The following is a 20,930-nucleotide window of genomic DNA, read 5'->3' on the forward strand; positions in this document are numbered from 1 at the left end:
TGAAAAATGAGGAAAAAAAATGAAGAGCTTCTCTAATAGAAAACAAAATTTACTCAGAAAATTAATATTTAAGACTTTAAACCATGTGATTTTTAATTTTTCTTTTTTTTTTTAAAGTCCTTGCACATGGGTCTATTAGAAGTTTCTATAATGATGGCTTGAAGTTTACCATTTAATATTTTCTTCAAAAGCAATCAAGAGTTGAATTCATTTGATATGGAGTTTGGATTCAATTTGCTTGACTCTCTTGCTGGCATTTGCACAGTTTTCATCTGAATGCATGCAAGATTGACATATTTTTATGAACTACCAGTGGGCATTTCATTGGAACAAGTATTTGTGGCAAAGTAATTAAAGAGCAGATTTTACCACATGAACCCTCCAAACAGCCGCAGGTAAATATTCCCAAAAATGAACTCCCTGTATTATCTTAGTCAGATGAAGTGTCAACAGCACGACTGATTTTGAGACATATTTACAAAACAAAGGATCATATTTCCAGATGGCTGGGCTGGTACTGATCCCCCTGGTACCAAAGCTGCTCTTGCATCACTGCTGTTCTGCCTCACACATCTCCTGCTGTTTTAAGTTCACCACATCCACTTTTGTAACTGTATCACCAAAACCAAGAACTTTGGAATGGAACTATGGTTACATATGTGAAAAGGAGCAATTAACTGGGAGAAGCATGCCATCAAGCACAGGAGATTGGGATCCAACCTCCATCTACTGGTTTGGAAAATTTTCACTATCTCTAATAAAAGACAGAATTTTTTCTATCACTTAAACATTAAAAGAAAAAGAAAGAAAATATGAAACATATTAAATAATTTATCTGAGTTATTTAGTTTTATTCTGTCACAGAGACAAACCCTTTGTATTTCGATATAGTCTATACTCATCATTTCTGGATATAGCTTTGATGCTGCAGTTGCTGTATCTGTAGAAGCTTAGCACATCTGCTATATGAATCTGGAATGAAAAAATGTAGCCTTGCAATTCCCAGAAAATACTAGCACTTCTACCACTCAGTGTGGAAAAATGCCATAGACCTGGATCAAACTCACTTAAATCTAGCTAAATGTAAAAAAACTGTGAAACCAGTCTGCATCAGACATTTATGTTTTGTCTATAGCCATGGAGATAGGGAAGGAGAGAGAACTCCTATTACATCATGGTGCTCAAGATTTTTTGGCTGCATTACCTGTCGAGGCACTCTTTTCCTTTTAATTGAAGTCCAGCTCTCAGATGAAGCACTTGAAATGCTGGTGGTTCCAGCTGAAGGGCCTGACAAAGAGTGCCATGGGCTTCACTTAGGGTTGGAAAGAGGAAGATGTCAACCACTCTGTAAAATATGGCCCAACTTCTCTTTTAAACAGTAGACTTTTACTGGGAGGGAGGACACTTGTAGCAGTTTTATCAAGCTTATTTTTAGAGGAATACCATACAGCATACTTTCATTACTAAATTCTTCACCCTGGAAGCAGAAGACGATTTCATAATTGCTTAAAAAAATTAAAAACATTTCTGCAGTTTGCTTATTATCTTGTTGCATGTTAGAACTCTGCTGGGAGAAGGGACCTAAAAGAAGAGACACAGCTTTTGTCACCCCTACTGCTAAGGGTAGCAATAAATGCAAAGTGAGAAACATGACAAAAAGTATGGTCAAAGCTGTCTGTACAGGAGTTCTGAAGAAAAGCACATGGCAATCAAAAGAAATAAAATGAAAAAGCTGCAGCTCAGCATTTCTTCTGTTGCAACAAAACTTATTCTCCCTTCCAAACAGTATAAATATTAAGGATTCACTGACAGAAGGGAATTTCAGAAGCTAACAACTTCAAGACTGTTGATTCTTTAATGGCACCAAATGGAGCTTCAGTACAAGTTGGTCTGCCAGTTCAGAAATGTCACATAATGCAAACCTCTAATTTTCTCACAAGAAATAATGGATGAATCACTGACTTCTGTTAGGAATCAGATTTTAAAATATCAACACTACATGTAACCTCCATGGCAATTCAAATGTTTTTCTACATTTTGGCATTTAATCTCACTCTGCATGGCTTACAATCAAATGTTTGTGCTGATGTACTTTAACTTTTAACCTGACTTCCATAATTGCTTGTACTCTGGGTGCGTGCATGTGTGTGTATATCTCCCTGTCATTCTCTTTTTCAATCATTTTTAAAGCTGCTATCAAATTTTAGCTCAGCTGAATAGAAAGATACAATGAGATAAATTCAGCTCCCACAAGATTTAGAGGAATATCTAGCTGGAAGAAAGTGGAGGGGAAAGGCGAGGGGCAGATCTTTGTGGACATTCACCCCTGAGAACACAAATGGGGTTTCTACAGGACTGTGTGTAATACTGAGCTGGCCAGTGTGAAATAATAATATTTAACCAGAAAGTAAGACAAACTAATAGTTAATTATGAAAAGGGTCCTTGAAAAGAAGAACAAGGGCAGGGGCAGGTCAGTCTGTATTCATAGGGTCTCTTCACCTTGTAAGACCATGAATGCAATTCTGCTTCATATTGACAGATGTGAGAGTCCCTTTAAATTTCCTTGGTAAATAAGCATGGCACTCTATAACATATATAACATTTCTTATTTAACAAGGAAATTGCCAGAAAGAAAATCAACTCAGAAAATAATATTTGAGACTCTATATTAAAAATTATATGCTAAGTATATTACTATTAATAGAACATTAATGTTGGAAAAGTTGGAAAGTTGTCTGGTTAGTTGAAGGAGAAAAAGAGTCATAAACAAGGTAAAGTGACCTTTTCGAGCTGGTGATTAATTTTAAAGAAAGAACTACATTGTTATCATCTTACAGAAGTCTGTCAGCAATTTGGCACTTGCAAATTAGAGGCACCTGAGAGCCACATGACAATTCTTAATGTGCACGTACATAGGAGGCAGATGCTTATAGAGATGTGTGCAGGAGGCAGAAGCCTTGCATTTCCAAAGGCATGAAGATTAAAGGTAGACTATTAGCAAGAAAATGGAACAAATAAAGCTGTGAGGAGCTTTTCTTTAGCAGATAAATGAGGGTGTTTAGAAATATGGTAATAAGGTTTGAAAGAGAGTGGCAGTGTTTTGTAGCTGATAAATGCACAGCATAACAGATCATTATTTCACAACTCAGTGCAATCCTAAGCATGCTACTTGTCTAATGAATGTAAAGTTGTTTTCACTTAATTTTATACCAAATAAAACTTGCATAAACTATGTTATGTTTGCTAGGGCTTTATGCCACCCCACCCATTATGGTAAACTACTTTTTGTCTTTTAATACATCAACAAATTATTCATATTAAAAATTAATTTCAAAAAAATGTACCAAGTTACATAATTTGTATTTTCTTTCTTCACCATCAAAGCAACCATCAAAGACTATGAAAAATATCAGTTTTATGAAGAAATTTATGAGTTCAGGACATAAAAGGAGTCAAATGTACCTAGGACAATAACATTATTAATAACTATATTAATTAATAACATTATTAATAACTATATTAATGATGCACATTTTTCACTGCACATTCAGAAAACTTTTTAAGGTCCATAGCATAATGACAGTTTATAAAATAGTGAGAAGGGAATCAGTAGTTTGAGTGAGAGCTGTAATTATTCCCTATAGCAGGTGTGTTCCCTTAGTTTTGTGAAAAGCTAAAGAAGCCACAGGACCTCTGTGTTATTTGAATCCAACAGTGCTGCTTCAACAATTCAACTTTTCAAGCACCTAGGCAATAAACTTAGTAGAGTTTAAAATATGAGTTAACTTCTTTATCAGCTAAACAATTCTTCCTATGAAATGATGCTTCTATAAAAGTCTTCATTAATAAAAGTTAAAATTAATGAAAACATTGAGAAATTATTGCAGACTGTGTTACTGCCTAAAGATGCAGGGTTTTATAAATGCTTAGGAAGACAGTTTATTTCCCAGAATCAAAAAAACCCATGTTTGATATAAATATTTTCTTATAATACATTTAAAATTTTATTAACTTGTTGGTCAGGAGAGGAATTGTCAAGGAATTATCCTTTACTGTCCCTGTAACCATGCAAGAGTATAATGGCATAAGAGCTGGCTAAATTGGAGTTTGGTTGTAGAACAACATCTCAGGAAAAAAGATCTAATGGAATGATATTAGCGTATCTGTACATATATTGTGACAACTGTAGCCCCAAGGATGCATTTCTGCCACATTAACTCATTTCAGATTTCATTTACATTGTGGAGAGCCTGCAACTTGTGCTCTGAAAGGAATGTCCTAAAGCTAGGACCCATCAGTCTGGATAGCTCACCTTTTTCTTCTTGAGTTAAACAAGGATAAACAATGAAAATAAAGTATCTGAAATATGGAAGGAACCTGTAAGACAAACCTGGTTTATTGTTCTCTCTCTCTCTGGATCTCTTTCTCTCTCTCCCCTATTATTTTGCCTTAGACAATTACAGAAGCATCATTTAAAAGCAATAAATCTATTTAAATAATTGGATGTCAAATACTTGCCTGAAAAGGTTCCTCTTCTAAGACACTTTATATTATGTGCCAGGAAAACAAAATCACTATCCTCTAGCACTGCATGATTGCTGTTGTTACAGTTCTGCTGTTAAATTTGTGGTGTGATAGTATCTGGTTTAGAAAAATTAACAGAAAAAAAGAAAACAAGGAGCTAAATCCTGAGCAGTATGATTCAATGGCATCTGATAAGAATAGATTTAACATCACAGATCATCTGATCCATAAAATATCTGGAAATCATGAATCCATCTTTGCTGTGGAAAGAAGGAGTATTGGTGCGAATTGGCAATCAGGCCTTCTGACAAATATTGACATTTTCTAATAGTAATTACTGCAAACTCTGAAAGCATCTGCAAGAATGATCCAAACATGGAATGCTGGCAGGAGCTGATAATACAGCTTGTCTTTAGTAGCTGTAAGTTACTGTGGCTGGTGTGGATCTGCACTAGTGGCTCTTGAGTTTAAAACAAGAGGCCATGGAAAGAACAAAGCAAAAGAGCAAATTCTGAACACTGTAGGGTACCCATATTGCAGTTTATTCCCACTGAAAAACAAATTCCTGGGACTAAAACCTGCAAATCCTGGCTTCTGTTTATGCAAATGTTTATACTGAATAAAGAATTTATTTCATTTCCAAAGAAGTAGCACCAGGGGAGGTTTAGATTAGATGTTAGGAAAACTTTTTTCACTGAAAGTGGGATCAGGTGTTGGAACTGGCTGCTCAGGGAAGTGTTCAAGGTTGTGTGAATGTGGCTCTTAGGGATGTGGTTTAGTCCATGGTAGTGTGTGTTAACTGCTGGACTTGATCTTAGATGGCTTTTCCAATGTTAATGACTCTGAAGTACTGCAGAATGGCTTTATTGCTGGAGAAAAATCCCAAAGAAAGATGCAACTAACAAAGAGTAATTGATACCCCCAATTGCAGGGCAATTGCCTTTTATATGTGGACACAGAAATCACTTAAAAGATTGCTTAAAGCCCAAAACTGACTGAGCAGTGGACCTGGACTGCCATGTCTCCTTCATGGAATTGCTGTATCTTATCTGTATAAGCATTTTTCATGGAGCTGCTTCATTTGCAGTTTTTCATGTCTAGCTTCTGCAGCCTAAATAGATCTGTGACATTTGACAACATATGCAGGTTTGGTACCTGAAAAACTACAAATACATCACAGTAAAATAATGAGTAACCACCTGAGTATCTTTTGGGTTTCTAGAGCAGTTCAAGGGAAGGAGACATATCCGTACGGAGTTCTAGTAGGGTTTGGAACAACGTGTTACATAAACTTGATCTTGTGGGACCGACCAATAAGCCCTAAAAACAACAGAAAGCTCAGAGCAGGTGGGGAGAGGGCTTGTGTGTCTGATGCTCAGGGACCACTGCAGGTGTGTGACCAACACAGGGGTGACTGGCGGGGCGGGGCTGCCTTTGTTTAGGGTAATCTGGTACCGATGGCATCAATCGCTGCTGTCAGTGCTCCTCCGGGAGCTCGGCAAAACAGTGGAGGTGTGCCTGGGGCAGCCAGGCAGGACTGAGCAGGTGGCTCAGCCCAACAAGGGTATAAATCCTAAACAGCCAAAAGGTTTTCAAAGAGAGCAAGGGCTTGAGCTGGCTGGTACCTCCCTGCTCTTTTCCACTGTAGTGACAGCATAATCCAGGGACTGGCACTGGAAATCACGTGGGTATTGGGACTGAAGTATTTATTCCAGATTTTTTGCTAAGTGGTGATATATACTGTCGTAGATATAGTGAACTGCTAAGTCACAAATCCTTTGTAATATGTATTATCATTAAATAAGTAAATTTTATATTAAAAATAAACCCCTCCATGCATGGAATAGCCAAAATATTCTGGTCAGAGACTATTGAACTCTGACACCTTCATATTAAAAAAAAAAACAAAAAACAAAAAAAAACCAGTTTAGTAATAGCTGGCAAAGCTGGGGAACTGTGTGAATAGATTTGTACAGGATTCCAGTGAGGATAAAAGGCTCAATAGCATCTTTGTGTTTCACTGTGCTTTGGAAGTAGCACAATTTTTCATAAAGTTTTAAGATAATATTCTTCTGAGTCACTGACCAGAAGTTCCCTTATCTAAATGAGCTAGTAAAACAAACCTGGCATCAAAGGTTGCAATTATTGTTTTGGCAAATGAAGGGGAAAGTGAAGCAGATTTAACATTTTAAAATGTACTTTATGGTTAAACACTACCCTTTCCAAGTGTGAAATGGAGAATTAAATTCAGTATTAGGGCTCAAAAATAAGAAATTTTATCAAATTATTTTTTCCATCTAAAGAGTCAAGTAAATCCAGCTTTATTTTATTTCTGAACTATTTTAAACTTTATATGCTTTTGGATGCATTGGGGTATTAGTTAGAAGGATGGTGCTATCATTCTCTTTCTTATGTGAATGATGACATTTTTATGGTGACCACTGTTGCAACAACATGGCTATTCTGAATCTATATTGAAATTCCTATATATGAACTCTGTGCAAAGACTATTAACTCCAAGTAAAGAAAGAGAAAGCTTTTGAGACAAATATGTTAAGCTGGCATATTCAAAACCATTCATTTGACAAAATTAGCTAGAAAATACAGGATACACTCATATTTAACTATTGAATAAATAATGTAAATCTGTTTACAACTGTTTACAATATAGTGTGGCAGTATTTTCTTAAGAGATGGAAATATTATGTGTTGATGTTATTACTGCTTTTGTTTGTTTGAGGTGGTTTGGTTTATTTTAACTGAAAATAATCACAGTATATCACTAAAATGTTCCCATTGTTGCTCCTTTCAAAGTCAAAAAATTATATGTCATCAGTACCAGAACAATGTAGCTCAAAGCCTTCTTGTCAGTCCATTGAGTTTTGCAGAACTGGCATCATTCTAAAATCAGTTTTGATGACTTGGTACAATGAGTTTCAGTCTATGTGTGCATATTGCATCTTAGACTCTCCAAGGTTCAGGACTGCATGGTTTTATTTCTAGATTCTGTCATCTAAATTTGAATTAATACAAAATCAGGAATGATAGATATGTGCCACTATTTATTCATCCTGGCCTGTATTGCATTACAACTTTGCTTGTAAATGCAAATGCACATAAAGCACAGCTTACAATTCTACTGCCCCAGAACAACTTGGTAATTCCTGCCCCTTACAAGTTGCCCATTAGTTCCAGATTGTAAATATAGCAACAGTGTCATTCTCAAATGTCCTGGAAAATGGGTACTTCTGGTGTGAAAGCTGAATTGTTTACACTGCTCATCTGAGTTATCTTGCTCTCTTCTGTATGTGGTTGTGTCCCTGTTAAAAATGTCTTTCCTTGTGCTTTACTCTTTTGAGACAAGTACTGTGTGCAAGGGAATGAAGTGCCTCTGCCCCTTACAGGCATTGCCTGTTTCTGCAGGGACAGGATGAATAACACAGATTTAAATATTTTGCTGTATGTTAATGTATTTAGATACTTTTTCAATTGGGGGGACTGCACATAATAAAAATACTTTTAGTATATCTGGTCAAGTGTTTTGCAATGAACAATGTATTTAGCTTTCTTTTTTATTTTTTTTTTTGGCATATGCTTATACTGGAGTGCTGATTTTTTATGATCACTCTTGATAAAAGGGCTAAGTTTGCATAAGTCTGTGCCTAGGTGTAACTTTGAAACTGTTTCTTAAGAGTATTACTCTTCTAGTCTGAACTTGAACCGTGTGATTAATCTAAATCTAATGATTTTCTCTGACTGGATGACAGAGTTATATTATGCAAGTTACTATTTCCTCTACCAGAATTATATTCAACTTTATACTGGCTTTTTTTGTTTAATCTCTTTTCCTGGATAGAATTTGAGTCTTAGAGGATGGGAGAGCATTGGAAGTGTTATTCACTGCTGGTTTTGGAGAAGCTTTCATGAAACACAGGCATGAGTCAACTCTTATTAGTGTGCATGTGTTATTTAATTTCATAATTCAACTGTGCATAAATGTATACTTATAAACTAAATAATCAGAGGTGATCTCTTGTATAACTTAGACTTTGAGTATCGAAGAGAAGTCACTATATAGTGGATTGCTTGTCCATCTTCTGGATATGAGGCAGTTTGTACATTTAAAACCAGAAGCAGTGATTATAGTGAACTCTTCTATCCCTTTCTTTTGTCATCCTCTAAGTAGAATTGTAGGTCAAAGGGCATCCTGTCAGAAGAATGTCTCTATCTCTAAATGACTCTATCTCTCTAAATAAAAAAGAACAGGGATAGAAAATAATTTACAACTTAAAACAAGTAGGAAAATAGCCATGCTTGGTATTAAACTTTAATATTTCTAATAGACTATGAACTTTGTACTTAGATTTAGCATTTTAACATCTCTGAAACTTATAGATCAGTTTTCAATGCAATATATTTTCTGCAGACCACTACAGTTAGTCTTTGCTTGATATTACCTTTTAAATTATTGAGGCAGTTTCATACAATGCATCACCTTTATTCATTATTAAGAAGGCCAGGCACAGAACTCCCGTATTTTCACTTGGGTGTTATTAATAACAAGAAGGGAGCTAACCAAGGCAGGAGAAGAATAAGGATTGTACAGCAAGAGAGCATTTCAGCTGAATTTTCTTCACTGGAGAAAAAAGGATAAACATTTAAATCAACATAAGAAAAATCCTGGAATGAATAAGCTACAGCTATAATTGAACTATTGATTATTTTCTTATTTTTAGCTAACATTTAAAAAAATACATAAATGCTAATGTACTAGCAACAGAACTGATAATACTTCTATTATCCTGAATTATAAAATGTAATATTGTTTTTTTTTCTTAAACAGATGAGATGAGAAAATAATTTCAAATATATGTAGGGTTTCCATATTCATTGGATTGTACATGATATTTGTAGAACTTGTATTTATTTATTTACTCATAATTTTTAACTTATATTATATTCCAAGGTAAATGACAAGAATACACAGAAGATAAATGTTTGCCTATAACCTTACCTTTTTATATACTTTAACCTTTTTTTTTCATGAGGCATTCAGACTTCTGCACTGACATTAAAAATTGAAAACCAGTTTGCAAGGGTTGTTTTGGGGTTTTTTTAGAAATCATTTTTTCCTTTTCATCTTGTCTACATCCTTAATATATTTTTACTTGCTTCATCATGAACATTCATGGAGCATTTTATTAATGCAACAGTGGTCTTTCATGTGAACAAGAACAATTCCCATGTAGATAGTAGGATTCATTATTCACTTAAAGAGTGTTGCCTTCTTTTGAGTGAACATCACTTTACTCAACCAAGCAGCAGAAGTGCAATGGAATTCAGATGTTTGAACATGAGAATCTGAAGCAATAAATTTCTCAAAACATAATGAAAGCCAAATCTCGAAAAAAAGCAAATAGCTTAATATTTTATTTGTCATAATGAAGAAATTTATAAAAGTATAAATCTGAATGTGAAATTACTTTAGAGACAAAAGGGGAAATATTAATCAGATGATCTTTCCTTTCTATGTCTGTTGAGAAAAAACAGGTAGTGGTGGATTTATTTCCAAAGTCGTCTTATTTCCTACCTCAAGTATGGTGAAAATAGGTAATACTAGGTAATATTTTATTAACCAATTCAGATTGTGCATTTACTGTTAAAGATATTTAGGGGAGCTAATACAGGATTTGTTATTTGAGTGAAACTAGAGCATGACTGGCTGAAAGGTAAATTGAGCTTGTTCCACGATGGGGAGTCAGCACGAGCTGCCCAGTCTCAGATAAGCTTTCTCATGATTGCTTATGTAACATGTTGACCTTGGAATAATTTCCTGCCAGCCACAGTGAGATTGTTGACTTCACAGTTTTTACACAGTCAAGTTTTGCATGAAATTATTGAGGCATCTGGATGCTCAGTTGCCTTAATTTTATATTGCTGATAAAATAATGAGCATTTTAGACAATTCATGTCTTTAGTAACTACATCCCTTCTTTGGAGCATTTGACATTAAGAATCTCTGCTTTTCAGCTAAACTGAAGCTGCCAACTCTATAACTAAAGTGTATTGAAGTTATCAAGGTACAACAGAGACATTTCCTATACATTTTGCTTATGCAGCAAGGATTGGTACAAGAGATAAGAGAAAATTATGGGATCCTTCTGTCCTGTGTGTCCTTCATGAGTTTTGCAAGTTACTAAGTATTTCTGTGGGCATTTTTTGGAAGAAAAGGGAAAGAAAGAGAAATCTTTCTTTGCTCCCTCCTCCATTAACTTTTAGATATATCCTTTGAGAAAAACATTTCAATCACTTTCTTTTTTTTTTTTTTTTTCTTGAACTACCATTAAAATTTTATGGTGTTATTTAGTTCTCTTTTGTATGTATGTGTGTTTTGGTGGTTCTTGTTTTTTTGTGGTGTTTTTTTTTTTTTGTTTTGTTTTGTTTTGGTTTGGTTTTTTTTTTTTTTTTGGTATTACCCATTAATACATTTAATTGGGTCGGAATTTACATCATCCTCATTTGATTAAGTTTTAGGACTTGGTGCTATACTGGAAAATCCCAAGATTAGAAGATTAGAGTTAAACAGTTGAGAAAAATGTGTCTGCAAATCCTAGACAAACCTATTTGCAAGCCATCAGATGGAATTATTCTGAATTGCTTTATCAGTTTTACTGACACCAGTGAAGATTGTTTTTCATGGTAAAAACCCTCAATCAGATCAGGTGGGGTGAATATAGTATAGCAGAGGGATATCCATTTGTCCTTGTCAGGATACTCGTAGTCACATGGTCCTGGGAATAAGTACAGACAGACTAGCAAGAAGAAAACTGAGAGCATTGCCAAATCCCCTGACACTGCTGCTGGATCTGCTGGGGACTGTCATTGCTGATCAGCACAGCAGGCCTCTAATATCTTATTTTCAAGTAACAACCTGGGAAAAATTGTGTTCTATACTAAAGCTGACTACAAAGCCAATGATAGCAGAGTTATAGAAAAATATGAATTATCAAATGAGAGCACAACAATGATGATAAAAGACTAAAGTACTCTAAGAAATGTTGTTTGTATTCTTTCGTAAGTGGAGGAAGTTCTGCTGAATATTAAAAACTCTCAGCTTCCTCCTCTCCATTAAAACATATAAGTAATAATGGTAAACAAATAATCAGCTTTTTATAATACCACAGAAGTAAAGAACAAACAGCTGCTGAGTGAAATAAGAAAAATCTCTGATGAGCATCAAAACTGAAAGAATATGGAATATGCAGGAATTACAGGGACTTATGTTCAATAATGAATATCAGGAATTGCTGACACCTAGATCATTCCATCCTATTCACCATGTCCAAAGGCAAAAATCTTTTATTTTGGATGGTGTTAGAAGATGGATAAATTTGCTGTTGGAGTTTTCACATGGCTTTCACAGCACTGTGGGTGCAAAAAGTATTGGATTGCCTGAGAAAAATTGTGACATGGAGCAGTTCTTTTGGGGGAAACAATGGTAAATAATTTGTTTTTGGGGAAACAAACAAACATACAAAACCCCAAGCAAAATACCTCCTTTCTGCAGAATGTGCTCTTATCTCTGGACTGATGTTTTGGGATGCAATGGATCTCTAACAGGGATGTATGGGTAATGCCAATACAACATCTATGTGTTCTGCTCAGATTATGTCTGCTGAGAAACTTGATTTTAACTTTGATGGCCACTTTTATCTTTCTTCTTCATCTGAGACTCTTGAAAGGACATGGAGAAAAGCAAGTTTTTAGACTTTAGATATCAACCACTGTTCTTACACTGCAAGCTGTAACTGAAGGCCATCTGTGGAACATGGGTGGTGCTCTTTGGTTGGTTTGTGCTGTGTGCAGAGGCTTGCACAGATGGCATAACAAGAATGAGTCTTCTGCTGCCTATCTGGGAATTGTTTCCCTCTCTCTCAGCAGCAATGCCATGCACCACAGAAAGAACAGGGGTGTTCAGGAACTCAGGACTGAATCTACACATCAGTATTTCTATGGAGTTTCCAAAGGGGCACCAAAAGGGCAGCAAAGTCTGCATCACTCCATGAACTGCGTCTGACAGGAGTCCTTAAAAGCAAAATGTATTAGTAAGATCATGAGACCACTATAACAAAAAAAATGAAATTCTGCCTTTTGCTTCCTCCTTCCTGGTATGGGGAACACCAGGTTTTAAAACAGAGAATAAATGCTCCTTTTTAAGAAAAGACAAGAAAAACTTGGGTGGGGGGTGGTTGGGGAGGGTTCGTCTTCAAGTCAGCACATGTAACACAAAACAAGAGTTGTTTGCAGATCTGTTGAGGCAGAAAATGTCATTTACATAGCCTTTATCAGAGTAAAACCATGCTGTCAGAAGTAGTAGAATTTAAAATTTCAAGTCCATGATTCATCCAGTCGTTCTATTTTTCCAATCTGTTCAATGCTCTGCAACCCTACATCTCTTATGGAAAGTTCACTTACCCATCCATTTAAAATTGTTTTTCTTTCTTTGTCTTCCTTCCTTGTGGCATTGAACCACTTCATCCCCTGAGATTCCACTACCTCCCTGTGCTGTTAACACAACCATTCCTTTCCCCCCTCTGCGGGCACAGCACCCTCCACCTGCATTTCCCCTGCTCCTGGATTCCAGCTTCCTTTTCTTATGCTTATTCTTTCTTAGCTATTGCCTATTACTTCCCCAATGTGTCCAGCCTTCTACTCCTTTATTTTTTTTTTCTCTTGTCCTTCACAGTACCTTAGAATATTTTGTTATACTGTGTTATACAGCAATACTTGGTCTGTCATGGGACCCTTTCATTTCCCAATCTTCAGTGACAGTCACCTGACACAAATCTGTCCTATCCAAAGGTAAGGGAAAATCTCCACCAGCCCTCTTTTATTTTAGCATCAGCCAACAGAGGCTGCTACAGGATGTAGCTGTGGGGGAGCCATGGTTCTGTCTGGTATGGAGACTCTTAGCATTTCATTTTGGTTAGCAATTTAAATCCAGGATGCCTTTTTTCCAACTATGAGTTGTGTAATTCATTGCTGTAAAAAAGAACTCCAGGGTGTGAAAATGGAGCGTAAAAGGTATTTTTTTTTTACTGTTTCACTCAGTCAAAAATGTGATTACCTGCTTATTAAACTAGCACAGGTTTGAACCATTAGAACAGATCTTAGTCTTTCCCTTAACTGAAGTAGATTTTGTAAGATGGCTTTGAAAATTTTCAGTGATTTGTGTTATAACAGTCCAGTATATCCAAACCAGGGAACTCGGTATTTTAGAGTCAGGACTGAAACAAACCACAAATGCTATTAATAGAGACCTGCTGCCACTGAGAATACAGACTGAGATGCCTGTTGGAAACCCAGGCCTTAATCTAAGGAATCATTTTCTAAGCAGGCAGCCTGTCAAAATAAACTGGACTGCTGGAACACCACCCTGAGAAGATTAATGCCCAACCATTGTGTTTAATTTAAGCTGAGCTTTCTAGACAAGCTCAAAGGACACTGACCCATAGTTCCCAGGGAAAGGGAATCCCTGACTTCCCTAAGCCTTATAGAAAATGCTAGTATGAGATCTTTTAAAGTCTGGCTTCTGACTGTCCTCAGTGTTTTTGCAGATATGCTACACATCCTTCCTCACTGCCTCCACACTGGGATGTGCACAGGAGAGGGAAATGACCAAACTCTGGCCGTAGCTACCTTGGGGAAGAACACCTTAAATAAAAGTATAGTTTCAATGGCAAGTGATTGTCTGATTTTAAATTATTCATTTTAGAGAGGGATTTGGATACCCTCATTTCAGTGCTTCATTTCAGTGGATTATTTGTCATGAGAACTGTCACACTGACAACTTTTGGGTAAATTTTATGTGTCCATCCCAGGCTGCAGGGATGCCTTTTAAAGGAGAGCAGCTGTCAGAATCATCGTCAATAAGTGCCTGTTGATGGAGTGGGGTTTGGTTTTGACACCTTTTTAGGAGAAAGTCCCATCATCTCATCAGCCACCAGGCCATAAGCAGCCATGTGATTTCTTTTGATACCTGCTTCCCTGAAGGGAATTCCCTATAACTGCAAGGTTGGACTGGTCCTTTCATGTTCTGTAGGAGCCTGACTCAAGTCAATGGCGACCAGGGGAGGCCCCAGGATGCTAACAGACAATAAGCCTCTGTAAAGGAATTGCATTTTACTCTTTTTTGGATTAAGCTATGTTTTCATATTTTGTGCTAACACATACTGGTTCTATTCTTTGAGCAGAATAACCCAGAAATCCTTTAAGACTTTGTGCCTTTATTACCATTTAGGTCTGATGATAGATGCATTTTTTGTATATGTTTCTAAGGGTCACAAGGTTTTGATATGTTTTTTTTGGGGGAGGGGTTACATAGCAGATGTTATAGGGTCTGTTAGCTTCAAAATCCAGGACTGATTATTCAAAGATTAGGAATTGTTGATGTAATAACTACAAAAATAGATGAGACTCCTTGATTTAGTGAGGCAGGGAATAACATTTGCACAACTAAGTCCTTTACATTATGTTGTAGGAACATATCTTTCTTCACACAATCAAAAAAAAAAAAAAAAAAAAAAAAAAAAAAAAAAAAAAAAAAAAAATGAGGGACTCTTTTAAGAATGCTTGACAGGCCCCTGATCAGTGCCAGATTAATTTAGTGAAGAACAGCACAGTGCCACTAATACTAATCCCTTTTCTAAACTTCCATTCAGTCCCTTATAGCCTTTACTTTTTGCAGTGCCTGGGTGTGCAAAAGCATAAGAGATAAGGAAAAGGGGACAGTGAGGCACTCAAAAAGCTGCATAAAGCTAATCAGTGATCATCTTTCAGTGGCTCCAGAGGTGCAAGCTTGCCATAGCTGCTTAGTGTTGTTACAGGCACTGCATGTATTTACAGCCTTCCAAATTTTAACTTGGGGAGAGCGTGTGCACTTTTCAAAAGTTTAGAGATGCAAGTGAAGCTTCTTTCATAATTACAGTAGGATTCGTGAGATGAAAAATTACTTCCTCAGAATTTTTGTATTATCTGGGTTTTTATAGGAATATGACATCCCCATAAATCTCTCATTTTGCACTCATTCTCTTATTGTTTGAAATTAAGAATGCGATGAAGATACTGATATGTTTGAAGCTGTGTCAAATCATCTCCAGAGACCTCTGTATCTTGCAGAATTTAACCCTCTTGTAGCACAAATCTCCTCTCTTGAACTGTAGAGAAGTGCCCGGAGCCAATGGTACGTTTTTCAAACATATATGTGTTCTGTCACAAGTATCTGCATGTTTGCTGCATGACTTGATTTATGACTCAATTTTTCTCTTTATGAGTACTCTCATGTTGATGTCCTAGAGGAAAATACAGTGAGATTTTTTTTCCAAGTGTAGTTGAAAAGTCTTTTGTTCAAATTCTGTGATGCAGAATAGAATCACAACTTTATTAATTGAATGCTCCTGTACATATTTGCACCAAATGAAGGCCTGACATTAAGTGTTAGATTTGAAGATTAAAGAAATAAGTATGTAAGTTATTTAAAGAAGTGTCTAACATGCAATGCATATTTATTAGTGTGTCTCTTTCTCAGTTAAACTTGTTATGAAAAGAAACTTTATATGAAGATGTATTAAATATTGAATGGTTATTGACATTTTTATTAGTAGTATTATAGGTGTTGATGCTACAGAGAAGAGAACATGTAAGTTCAAGAGTTCAATGAATTGCATTATGGGTGTGCTGGTTAGAAACCATTAGATGGCAAAGGCTTTGGTGACATGTGCTGCTCAAAAATTGAGAAAAAAAGATATTTTTAGTGAAGTTAAATGTACAGCCTATGACTGTTTTGGATGAGCAGTGAAGAATGTTACTACAGTACCTACCATAGTAAATATATCTAGTAAAATAATAACATTTTAATGAGCTGTGTTGTAAGTGAAATGGAAGTAATTAAAGTAGCTAATAAGAGTTTAACTCTGAAGTGTTAATCAAAACAGTTAAATTATACACTAGAAAATATATATAAAAAGAAAGTGTTTGGACACTCTTTGATCTGTTTAATAATGAATACAACATTACTGATGCCCCCTAGTTAGTACCTGGACAATATTTAACCATGCAGTCTACATATAGAGTCACGCTCCCTGGGGAGTATCATCCTGTTGATCACAAATGATAACTGAGTACTTCTGTGCCAAGTTAAGCAGACAAAATCTCGCAGTTTTTCACAGTGCTGTGATTTCTCTGAGGATCTGTGCAGGTGGCAGGGAGATGCCTGGTGGGTCTGTAGCACAGGAACCTGTCTGCAGTGTGCTCTGGCTTCCCTGCAGCCCACAAGCCCAGAACAAACAAGGGACTAATTTCAAGGAGTTTCCACTGTGGTTCCTGCAGTTCAGACACAGTGTAAACATCTTCATTTGTTCCACTTTGGAAATCTTTGCATTAGTGTAATCCTGCTTTCAGCTTTGTTCTCTCCTCTCAGCTCACAAGAGAAGAGTGTGAGAAGCATTGTGGGGCACAAGAGCATTGAAGCAAATCTAAGAGTAACCTGAAGCCAACACAGCAGGAGCACTTTAATGCCATTCATCTACGTATTACAATTTCTTGTTAAAAGCTTCCAACCAGGATCAATTGCATCTCAGCACATGCTCTTGCTGTCATCACAGTGAATACAGAGTTTTGTTTTGTTAGACTTGTTCATCGTGATTCAGGCACTAAATATTCTCAGGAAAAATACACGAAGTGTGTATTAACAATGTAAGAGCCTCTTTCTAACCTATTGCTACTCATGCATTTTCAAGGTTAACATGACATAGACCATCAGCAGATCTCAAGAATATCTCTGTTCTTTAGATATCTAAAAGGTTAGATGAAGGGCAAGGTTTCCAATCTCCACCTCTTGTGTGAGCTGCCTTGTTCATACTGTTAGCCAAGCACTTCTTCAATGTTAGACTGAGTTCAGTCAGGTGAAGGATAGGCTTGTATTACTCCTGCTTGAGAAGGTTTATTGTTTGAACTGGGAATTAGAGCAGCCTTAATAAGAGAACTTTAAATGCTATGTATCTGCTCCAGGAGCAGCTCTTTGCTGCTACTGTTGTAGGAAGCAATTGCTGCAAGTCCAAAACATTCCCAGTCATGCAGTAGGGTGTGCGGAACAGTATGGGAAATGAAAAGATACTGATCTAGCAAATGTTAGGTGGTAGCAATCTATAAGTCATGGGAAGGAGTTTGATGCTACCTACTTATACCTTATGTATTTGCAGAGCCTGCCTTTTACTTAATTAAATCCATACTACTTAATTAGTATTGAGACATGAAGGAGGAATAGATATGTATCTCCTCTGAGATCCAATTTTGCTAAAACAAAAGGAGCCAGAGGAAGTTGACAGTAATAGAAATTTATTAACAATTTTCCAGTTTGGCATCTAGTAAGTAGGCAAAAAATTCTATTCACTAAAGTAAAAGCATCAGCCAAGGGCTCAGAACATACTTCATGGTGACAGGTATTTAAAATTTGGCAAGCAAAGCAGGCTTGGACTGAGCAGAGGGACTAGAAATATAAGGAGAAAGTCTTTCCATTTATTTATACTACATAAAAAGCTTTGATTTAGTACTTCCCTTTAGAAAAAGAGTGTTATAAGCATAAAATTATGTGTGTGGTCCCTGTCCTCACAATATCACTTCACTTCCAGAACCACTCAAGATGGATCTTTTATTTGTGGAAAGCAGAATGTGGTCTCTTATTTGTTGAAGATATGCCATTATCTGTTTGGGTAAGAAGGTTTTACCACACAGATCAGGGCCTGTAGAAAAAAATACCACATTAAACCAATTTATTTATATTGTACCTTTTTACTTCCATGAATATTAAGAAAGACTTTAGGTCTTAGGCATTAGGTGCTTGAAAGTCATTTTTGCTAGCTGAAGCACAAGGTCTTGCAGCCATGCTGCGAAGAAAATCTTTCAAAAGAGGAAAAAAAACATTTCAATGTTGCAAGAAATTGAAGGTGTTTTAAAATAAAAATTGCAGTTATCAGAATAGCTGCATCTCTTCAGACATTTTTTCTGACCTTGCTGCTGAATCTCCATACACTGGTCAGTGTTTTCATCCCTCTGCTTTGCTGTAGGTAAGCAGAAATATTTTTTTTTTGTGTGTGTGTGGTGCTTAGGCTATTTCCAATTAGTTTTCTGTTTTTGCTCTTCTCAACATGTAGAACATTGTTACTGATGCCTCTTGCATTGGCTGTTTCCTGATGATCTTTACTGGTGTACAGGGAAATGAGGCGATGCTGCAATTCCCTTCCCTCTGCTCACGTAGCAGGCAAAACACGGACACCCACGCCTTTACACCAAGCTAAATTCCTCAGTTTTGTACTCAAATCTGTTTAAACTGTTCCCAGCGTGCAACAGGAACTTCATCAAGGGCGGGGGATGGGGAAGTATAAACTGAATATGCACTTAATTAAATTTAGAGTAGCAGATTGGAACTCTTCTTTGGACAACTATTTGTAGCTAAATTTCAAGCAATTTTTACACTGATTATTTCTGGAGGTAGACAGCAGAGGCTGCATAATGACACCCTCATGATTAGCAAGTGAAGAGACTGCAAACTGTATTTTACTGTTATAGGGTAAATGATTAGAAATTAACCAACATGCTGATGTGGGTTTCATTTCACTAAGTAGTATTTCATCAAGCTGCAGTAAGATTTTAATTAGAACTCATTGAGGGTACTGTTGCATTCAGAATACAAAAATGAAAATGTTAAACCATTTCTCAAATAGTTTAGTTCAGCCCTCTCTCTCACAAATATTGTTTTTGTATTAGGGAAAGCTGTTTGGTTACTATCCTGATAGTGAAATTTAGGTGGTAACTTATTTTGGATTAAAAAAAGCCCATCACAAACCCAAACTCTAAACCAAAATTAGTGTCCTCCGCAGATAAGCTACTCTGACGGCATTTTTTTCCTATTTAAAACTATAATGACCCAATGAAGCTATTAGGGTTATCAAAACTTGTCTAAATACAGACAAAGCAATTAATTTCCCAGCATTTTTCATGCTTTCATATCATAATGACCTGTGACAGGGAAATACATGGTATCATTACAAATGAAATCTGTGATTTAAAAAAAAAATCCTAGCATCAGAATTACTTTTACTAGTACAGAAGGCAGAATAATATGAATCAAATAAACATAGTTGTTGGTCATTTTACTGAAAAACACCTATGTAGATAATTCCCTCTTAAAGGAGTAACTTTTAAAACTCAAAGTTTACCCATTTTTTTAGCAATAATTGTTGCTATTGGATATAAAACATATAAACAACCCCTAATCTATAGGAATGTCTGCTCAAGGAGCTCTGTAAATCTGCAATGAGAACTCAACTGCATCCTGCAGCCATCATTCCAAACACAAATAAAGGGACTATGAAGTGGGAAACTGTGGGGTCTGATCTGTGAAACATCACGCACCTTCCACTCAGACTGATGTCTCCTCCACCCTCTGTCCCTTCCCAGGGCAGGGACGTAAGATGCTGGGTTACTTTTTCCCTAACAAAATTTTCCAAAATCCTGAATGAAATTACAAAATGAGGGAATGACTGAGTGAGTGGTTTCTGAATGAAATAATGCTTAGGAAGTAGTGGTTTCGGGTCAGAGGCAAGTCAAGGTTGTAGTATTAATACCTACTACTAGACATCTGAAAAACAGAGACAACCTTCTGATTGCTCTAGTTCCTTCTTGAAATCTAAAATAGTTGGTGACTTTACAGCTGAATAAGAACTGATGATCTACCAATCTGTTTAACCTGGAATTTTTCCATAAATTATATAAAAGTCAGAAAAATACCTCATCTCCTTCCCTCAATTGATTTAATTGTTCAACTCTGACTATAACAGAAAGTGCTAGCTGTATCTTAGTTGAAAATAACTGTATGGGAATAAGTCTATAAATATGTAAATCATATTCTGTGCAAGGACATCAGATTTTTACGCAGCCACAGTACAAAGTACTTCAAGTGCCTTTGCTTTGTTAAGGAAACATCTTAGAAGCTGATCATGAGGCCAAGGAAAGAATTAAGGGAAGTGGGAGTAAAATTGTAATATGCATAATAGAGACTAAATTCTATTTGCAACACACAATGTAATGCCCTCCCATTGTTACTATGGAGAATCTTTCTTATTCCACGGGTAGGTTTTCAAAAGTATTTTGATTTTCATTCATTCTCTCTAAGAAAAAACTAGAATTAGCTTCACCACACCCTGCAGCTTCTCCTTTTGGTGTTGAGGGCAGTGTGGAGTTCTTGTACTCCTGGCCCAGCAGCTCTGGAGCTCTCCCCACGTGCAAGTCTGTGACCTGGTGGTTTGGTGCCTTGCAGGATCTTTCAGGTGTCACTCACCCACTCCTA

Source organism: Vidua macroura, chromosome 8 (assembly GCF_024509145.1).
Source record: "Vidua macroura isolate BioBank_ID:100142 chromosome 8, ASM2450914v1, whole genome shotgun sequence".
In the NCBI taxonomy this organism is placed as follows: domain Eukaryota; kingdom Metazoa; phylum Chordata; class Aves; order Passeriformes; family Viduidae; genus Vidua; species Vidua macroura.